Source organism: Ambystoma mexicanum, chromosome 8, assembly GCF_040938575.1.
Source record: "Ambystoma mexicanum isolate Mex_15411 chromosome 8, UKY_AmexF1_1, whole genome shotgun sequence".
In the NCBI taxonomy this organism is placed as follows: domain Eukaryota; kingdom Metazoa; phylum Chordata; class Amphibia; order Caudata; family Ambystomatidae; genus Ambystoma; species Ambystoma mexicanum.
The window spans coordinates 663843246-663851846 of NC_090929.1; the positions used below are offsets into that span (position 1 = coordinate 663843246).

Sequence of the window (8601 nt, forward strand, 5' to 3'; positions counted from 1 at the left end):
AGGCTGTGGGAAATGAGTGGCAGGTTGAGTGGCTGTGGGAACCAACACACCACCTTCTTGAGCACCCTGAACAGTATACTGGAGGAGCAATATTCACTCGGCCAGCTTGTTTGAACGGGAGCATTCACACGCAGTTCAATTCTTTTGGGGAAGATATAATTTGGGGAGCCGGAAAAAATGATGGAGGTGGTGGGAAATGAGTTGCAGGTTGATTGGCACCGTGATGAAACACACCATCTCCTTGATCACACTGAGCAGCAGGCAGGAGAAGGAATGTTTGCTGGGACAGGTCCTTTGAATTGGTGCACGCACACAAAAACAAGCAATCTAATTGTTTTTGGGAAGAGAACATTTTGGGGGTGCTGGAATTTGTTGGGCAGCAGTGAGAATTTAGTGGCATGTTGATAGGCTGTGTTGCAAGACACCACCTGCCTGAGCACACTGAGCAGTATGCCAGAGGAGGGATTTGTTGTTTGAATGGGCACACACGCAAAACAACATCTACAACAATATTTCTGCCATCTGCAACATTTTCTTTTCGCCAAAACAATTTAACTGCTTGTTTTGTGTGTGTGCCCTTTCAAACTGTCAGGACTCCGTACTCTCGAGGGTCTGACTCCCTTGATATTACATCAGCTGTTCCTAAATTAGCCTCTACCAATGGTGAGGCTACAAGCTCCTACACTGGGAAACATCCAATAATACAGAAAGCTCTGTGGCGTTTCCATTCACGTCTTTTTCCATGATATCGGAAAGCTCAATTTCTTTCTCGCTATGTGTTCCTATGGAAACTGGAGAAGTGTGCGATTCCATGGAAACTAGGGAAGTGTGACCAACTATCCGTCAATTTACTCACGCAAGGAGACGAGTCACGTGATTGGATTTGAACATAAAGAACGCCCTCTGCAGCGGAACAGTGCTTCTGAATGAAGTTGCTGATTTCGTTCCATGATTTCTTGTTTCTGTTTCCTCGCTCCATTGTCTTAGACCAATTTCTGCTTTCGGACTACGCCTTTGCCTGAGCCCTTGATTTGCACCTTGCTCTCGTATCGTTTTGACCCTTGCCTGCCATACAGACTGTCATTCGGAATCTCCTTTTGTACTGCTACACCCGCCTGTTTCCAGATACTTCTGCCTGCCTACACGGACTGCCCGTTTCTCAACGTTCCATACTAGACACCACCCGCACAACAACGACCTTGCCTGCTTCCGCGACCTCTGATATTCTTTGTCCCTCAAAAGACAACACTCGCATTGCTTCAACCTTTTTTTTGTGTTTTTTTCACAAACTCTTTGGTACTTCGGATCCACCACATGAACTTCAAATCATTGGGGATTGTTTCTGCATGTACTAGAGACTACTACTGCACTTTTCCTAGGCGTCCTCATGCCGTCGGGCTAGAACTGTTTCACGGATATTACTTACTGCTCCACACCAAAGATTTCCATTCCACTTCAAGGTTTGCTGTCCCACTTTAAGGAGTTCTCCATCTTTCTTCACTTTCGGATTCCACATCTGTGCCACTAAGGGACCACAACCGGGTAAGGGTAATTCCTTCTGTACTCTGTTGTTCCCTGGTCTAGCACCTCTTCTAATTATTGTACTGTGTTGTAGGTGTTAATCTGGTTCCGAAAACACGGACAAAACATACTGTAGTATCTACGGCCTGGTGTCTTGGTCTGCTCTGACTCAGAGGTTAGCCACGTTTTCTTACTCAAGTAGTGTCTTACTTGTGTTTGCAGTTACATTTCTAACCGTGTGTCTTTTGCTTTGCAGCCGGTGGGTCGAGTTTGAATTCCCTGTCTTTCCATCATTTGACACCTAGGATTGTCGTATTCGAACAACCAAGGGGTATGTTGGTAGGAAGAACTCATCATTTACGAGTTCTACTGTCTTCTCCTGTCTTCTGCGTTGGCAGAGGAGGTCTCTCATTTGCGTTGAGAGACTCGTGGGTGGATAGATCCCTAACACAAACAACCTGGCCCTGCACAAATTGTTCCTCTGGCCTACTACTCAATGTTCTCAAGGTGTGTTGCAACACAGCCAATCAACCTGCTACTAATTGTGCACAAGTTTTCCAGCATCCCCAAAATGTTCTGTTCCCCAAAACAATTCAATTGCTTGTTTGTGTGTGAATCAATTCGAAGAAGCTGGCCCTGCTAAGATTCCTTCTCCTGCATATTGCTCCGTGTGATCAAGCAGGTGCTGCGTTCATCACAGAGCCAATCAACCCGCAACTAATTTCCCACCACATCCCTAAAACTTTCCGGCACCCGTGAAATGTTCTCTTCCCCCAAAGCAATTCAATGGCTTGTTTTGTGTGTTAGTGCTCCTGTATGAACAAGCTGGCCCAGCGAAAATTCCTCTTCTGGCCTGCTGCTCAGTGTGCTAAAGCACGTGGTGTATCCTTTGATTTGTTTACCTATTATATTGATTGTTTCTAACTGATTAATTAGTTAAATATAGTAGTGTGGTTAACGCCCTGAAGAACGAGATTCGCTCCGAAATGCATTGGCATTAAAACAACCATATGAAAAACCAAACAAGTCTGCTTCTTGTCCAATGATACCTAGCAGTTTACAATTTGCAAATTCAGAATCTTTTCTGAATTCTTTTTGAATTTCATCTGAATGTCAACCCCTTCTGAACATATATACAGATTTGAAGTTTGATTAGAACTCTGATCAAGATTGCACAAACTTGCACCAAAATCAACGAATAAGCTCTACAAGAGCTCTCACGGAGAGCGCCAGACTTAGTTGGATGAGTTCATCCAACTTTCTTTTGCATAGTGGTAAGGGAATAAACCCATTTGGGAATTATGCTGGTCTTAAAACAAACTGGACCAAGTCGGAGCTCGTTTCATTGACTGAGAATACTAAACAAAATGGGAGAAAAGTTGGGATTCAGATGGCTGCAGAGCATAATAAAATATTTGGTAACAAATGTGGTGAGACATTTGAACACCCTTCTTAATGAAAACTACATGCAATTATTGAATACTGTTGTAATGTGCCTGATGTGAATGCAGGTGCTTGGGAATGCTTGAGAGAATGCTGGTGGGTCTGAGAGAATGTTTGGCTGTGAGTCTAGGAATGCCCGTAGTGAAGGTTCCACTGTACGTGAGTTGCAAAGCCCCAGCCTGGGTGATGGGATCCATTGGTTCATACTTATCATCTTAAAGGGACTTTGTGTAACATGGAATGAAGCTGACTAATGGAACCTACCTAGAATGTTTAGGGATCTTTGATTATTACACTGGCGACGAGTCGGCCTTTCTTTAAGTAAAGGAAAATAACCTGCCTGACAAAAGAGCTAAGACAAAAGGTGACCATTCTCCTGCAGAGGGGTGGCAATAAAGAGGGAGAGGGACCACTGCCCCCCTGACCCCCCCCTCAAGTAAGTCCCATGACCCAGGGCTAAGTAAGGGAAGGCTGGACTGTTATCTGGAGAGTGAGAAGAGAGGATATAGGGCCAGGGCCAACGAGAGGAGAAGGTGCACTAACTCATCACCTGGGCCTAAGATACACAGTAGGATCCAGTGTCAGGGGAACAAGGAGTGCTTCCGCAGCATATGCTCTGGGCTAAGAAGGAAGGGGGTAGCATGGCCATGTGACTGCTCCAGGGCGCACAAGCACTGTTGTGCCTTCGGCCGCCCCAGTGCAAGAAGAAGGGGAGCTTAGCCCCCCGGGTGTAAGCCCCAGGCAACAAGCAGATTGAGGAAGTGCTGGGGTAGAGATGGAGGAACAACAAGGAAAGTCTCTCCAGGTCAACTTGCGGGATGGACCTGAACTTTGTAGGAGTAATGTGTTCATCGTAGTCTGCTGAAGTTGGGGAAATGGATGGATGAAGAGAAACGGTGCTCGTAAGCAGTGTAAAGATGTGTGAAGAAGTGTGGCTGAGGCTACGCAGCCAATAAGAAGAGACATGAGCAACCACCTCCATGTGAAAAATAGTGCGCCACCATAAGGAATGAAGATGGGGCATTCAGCACTCTCAAAAAGTAACAGGTTGCTTACTACCAGCGTGTGAGGAGCAGGGAGGGAAAAATTGGAGTTTATGTGCCCGTTTGCATTTGGTGCTGGAGCATGGAGCACGAGGATGCCACTGGCTGTTGCGGCGGTTCCTTCAGGTGAGCTCCCATCCGTTCTGCGAGGGGGTGGCAAACAGTGACATTAGGACACACGCTGGGGGAGTTGGCGATGAAGGGGATTGAGTGGAACCCTACGCGCTCGGTGAGCAACACCTGCAATTACATTCAAGGTTAGAGCAAAGGACCTGTAGGAGTTGAAGCGCCGTGCCCAAATGCGACGCAGGATTCAGGAAGGAGACGGTGGTGCCAGTTACTGCAGTGCACTGTTGCAGCTGTGAAAGGCACTGCGTGCAGGTGTATATGCTCAGAAAGGGAATGAGGGACCAATCCTGTGTAAGCCGTACCGGCGGCCCACAGCAAAGGGAGGTGTGGTTTATCCGTGGACGTGTCATGAGGGTGAACATACGGGAAGGTGGCTCCTGACATGTCGTGCCGTCACGGTGAGGTACTGTTTGTTCAATGGAGTAATGGAGTGGATTTTTGTTGTGCATCGTTGGCAGAGCAGACCTGGTGATTTAAGCAAGAAGGACAAGCCGTGGGTGTACCTACATTGCCTAACTAACAACCTATATCCTTTTTACGGAGAAGATAATGGCCATAAGTTAAAGGTTTATGGATTTCGTTAGAGTTGCATGTGTGATTTTGCTGCTTTGACTTTTTCTGCTTTGACTTTTAGATGTTAGGAATTTTGTAAACATTTTGGAGGCTCCATTGTAGGGCGAATTGATAAGTGGGCCAGGAGTGAGAGTGATGTGTCTCTGCTAGTTTAACGCTATTGAAGAATTTTAGCATTATGGTTGCTGGCAGCAACATGGACTCTGAGATGATGGCCGAAATATGGACTTTTGGGTGGCTAGCAGCAACCTGGACTTTTAGCATGTGATTCCTACAGGATAAACCTGGTAATGGTAATGAAAGGAAGGTGCATTGGGTTGGGTATGGTGTTAAGTGGGAATGCAAGGGGCTAATGCATTTTTGAGCATTGACCGGTTTAGAGCTGATCACAGCTATGGACCTTTATCTTGTGAGTTGGAAAAATGCGAGGGACTAACGCATTTTGAGGATTTACAGGTTTTGAGCTGATTTTAGCTATGGACTTTTAGATGTTAACTTCATCGCCTTTAAAAGATGAAGTAATCTGTAAAAGAGTTTGAAGTAATGAGTTGGGTAGAGTGACCTATTTAGCAAGTTTCCGGTCAAAAGATGTTTTAAGTTGGGGTCTTTTAGGGCAATGTCAAAATTTAAGATGTCATTGTGCAAGTGTTTTAGAACATTTTAAGGGTGTCTGAGCGATGTATATATGGTATGGGACTACCCCTGGGTGAGGGGTAGTCACTGGTTCATGGCAATACCGTGCAAACCCCAACTGTGTGTATGGAAGGGAGTGCGACCTCACGTCCGGTGTGAGGTTTGGTCATTGGTTTTGGATCACGCCTTTTGGACATGGCTGGGTTTAATTGAAATGAGGAATGGGTCAGATGTGTGTGAATAAGGGGGGACACTTTCCCATTCACATGACTAGGAGATGAGGAGTCTGGGTAGAAAGGGGGAGACGCCTTCAGTAAAAGAGTGAGTGGCTGCTGTTGGAGGCACAGCCAGTGTGTTGGGGGGACACCCTCTGCCTTATCTTTGAGTTGCACCTCTCACAAAAAAGGTGCCCTTTACAAGTGTTCCCTGTATGTTGCCCTCCTGTGGATTTGTATGTGTGAAGGAAGATATGTTGTAATGTGCTTGGTGTGAATGGGAGGGGTGGACTGGAAGCCAAAAGAGGCCCTGGAAATAATTTTCAAAGTGGTCCTGTATTACGCATTTTCAGCAAGTCCAATGCTTTTCCTATGGAAACACCTCCCAAAAGAGGCCCAGGGTGCAGAGGCCTACCGGGAAACCTCCAGAGTTCCCTATAAGACAGTCCACCCCTGTGCAGGTGCTTGGGAATGCATGAGAAAATGTTGGTGGGCCTGAGAGAATGTTTAGCTGTGAGTGTAGGAATGCCTGTAGTGAAGGTTCCACTCTATGTCAGTTGGAAAGCCCCAGCCTAGGTGATGGGACCCACTGGTTCATACTTATCTTAAAAGGACTTTGTGTAACATGGAATAAAGCTGACCAATGGAACCTACCCACGATGTCTAAGGATCTTTGATTATCACAAATACACTAATGGAGCATGTGACTGGGTGGATAGCAGTACCCATTTCCATGATACACAGCGTTTCTATCTGTATTCTTGAATGTTCCTATAGTCACCTCGAAAAGTGTCCTTTCTGAGACTAAAACAACTGATAAAAAAATCCTAATTGGACGGCAAGCTACCCAGAGTGGCGCTTGAAACGGTAGTGATGTCTTATGGGAGGGACGCCCTCTCCGCCCCCAAGCTGTGAGTATATTACAAACTACCTTGGGCACAGTCCACCACTTGCTGTCCAACAGACTCTACTGTCCAATATATTGATATAGAAAAAGCTGCGTCCCGCACCTTGTCACTTCAGTGTAGTAAACTCACACTCCCAAAAAAAGAGATTCAACACGGCACGCCGCGTGCAGGTCTTGACAGAGATTGGCAAGCACGCCCGAGGAGCCTAGGGCATCTACTTGTAATTTGCCCATTTTTAGAATACTAAGCTTAGCTATTACCGTTGTAAAAAAAAGTTCTAGAAGCATTGACTGAATTTAATGTTGTAAGGATGAGACTCATGGGAGATCTGTTTATATCAGCGGTGCAATTACGAGAGCGGTCGGGTGACACCACTTACCATGTTCCTGTATTTTCGACTCTGCAACGCTATGACATTATATTATAAATCTTTCCCATCTGAACCGTTCTCATCGACTGTCTTGGAGTACATTATAGTCCCCCCCCTTTGACTAAACACTTTGGGGCTCATGTTCGGCCCTGCTTACCGGAAATGCTATGCGTACAAGCCCTTTGTAAGACTTATTGCATTTCCAGTAAGCCCCATTTTCGTCAATTTTAATGGCAGAGAGGAGGGGTGTTACCGCCTCTCCCTTCCTTTCCACCATACAAATGCTCCAGCCTTTCCACCCACATGCATTTTCATGCGGGTACAGATGCTGGGGATCCCTATGGAGACTGCTGTCTCTTTGCACAAGCAAAAATCAGGCAAACGCCATAGGGACCCATTGTAAACTCTCACAGAAATCAATTAATTTTTTTATTGTGAACAATGCTTACCATGCATAAATGCATGGTAAGAAGTGTTCGCAAATGACAATTAAATGCGAGCATATCCGAGAGCATTTAATTGTGCAGTGCTCACAATCCAAAGTAAACACTGCCTGGCCTGCCGATTCGGAGTCAGACAGGGGAGCCATGTCGGATATCTCATCATCCCCCTCCAGGGATCCAACCTGGGAGTCAGAGGTGGAGTTGGAAACCCCTAGAAGCCCAGCTCACCCGTCCCCGCCGGACGACATTGCGTCATTCCATTCTATGATGGAGAAGGCATGCAAAGAATTTGGTTTGTCCCAGGAAGAACAGAAAAAGGACTGTTTTTTGTTCGACCACATGGGTAAGAGAAGGAGGTCTGTCTTCTCGATACCAATACTAGACCATGTATGGAAAGAGGGGTTGCAGACAATGCGTCACCTGTTTTCAGAACCGGCAGTGAAAGGACGCCTGGAAAAAAAGTTTAAGACTCCAGAGTCTACCCCCAAGTGTTTATCCTCCCAACCAACGCCAGACTCGGTGGTGTCGGCGGCAGCGGCGAGGAAGGCGAAGGCCCAGCACAAGTGCACGACTCCGCCGAAAAACGAAGCGAGACGCCAGGATGCCTTTGGCAAAAAAGTGCTATCCGTGGGAGCAACCACAGTAAAGGCTGCAAACTCTCTGGCGATTGTAGCCAGATACGATAGGGAGATGTGGCACAGGCTAGCTCCGTTGCTTGATCATCTTCCGGAAGAGCATAGGAAGGCAGCGATGTTACTTGTCCGAGAGGGTGAGGAAGCCTCAAATCACGCAATAAACATCGCGGTGGACCTCGCTGAGTCAGGCTTCAAGCAAGTCAATAATGGGGTCGTATTACACGACAGTCATGGCTTAAGTGTACCTACTTCAGGCCAGAAGTACAATACAAAGTTTTAGATATGCCCTTTGAGGGAGACCTTCTTTTCGGTGAGAAGGTGGACGAAGCCCTAAAGGGAATGAAAGAGGACTCGGACACGGCACGTTCTTTGGGTGCCCTCCAGAGTGGCAGAAACTACAAGTTGTTTCGTCCCTTTAGAGGGGCTTCAGGTAATTCAAGATTCTCTGCATCTGGAGACAGATCCTTTGGCAGATCAGCTTACCCCTCCCAGGGATACAGACGTGCCTCCCAAACGGCAAACCGTCGCCAGAACTTCCAGACTTCCAGGAAAAGACCATCATATCCGTCGTCGTCGAGAGACAAGCAAAATAAAGATCAGCAGTGACATACAACACACCGTTCTGGGGGGAAGAGTTTCAGCATATGACGACGAATGGGAACGAATAACGACGGATCAATGGGTGCTG

At 46.6% G+C, this 8601-nt stretch overlaps 1 long non-coding RNA gene across 1 annotated transcript; it reads left to right on the plus strand.

Annotated features, from left to right (window-relative positions):
• Positions 1-895: 895 nt before the first annotated feature.
• LOC138473646 (uncharacterized) lies at positions 896-2606 on the plus strand. The gene is made up of 3 exons (XR_011268828.1): positions 896-1542; positions 1616-1696; positions 1778-2606. It is a non-coding gene; the product is annotated as an uncharacterized lncRNA (long non-coding RNA).
• Positions 2607-8601: the final 5995 nt, after the last annotated feature.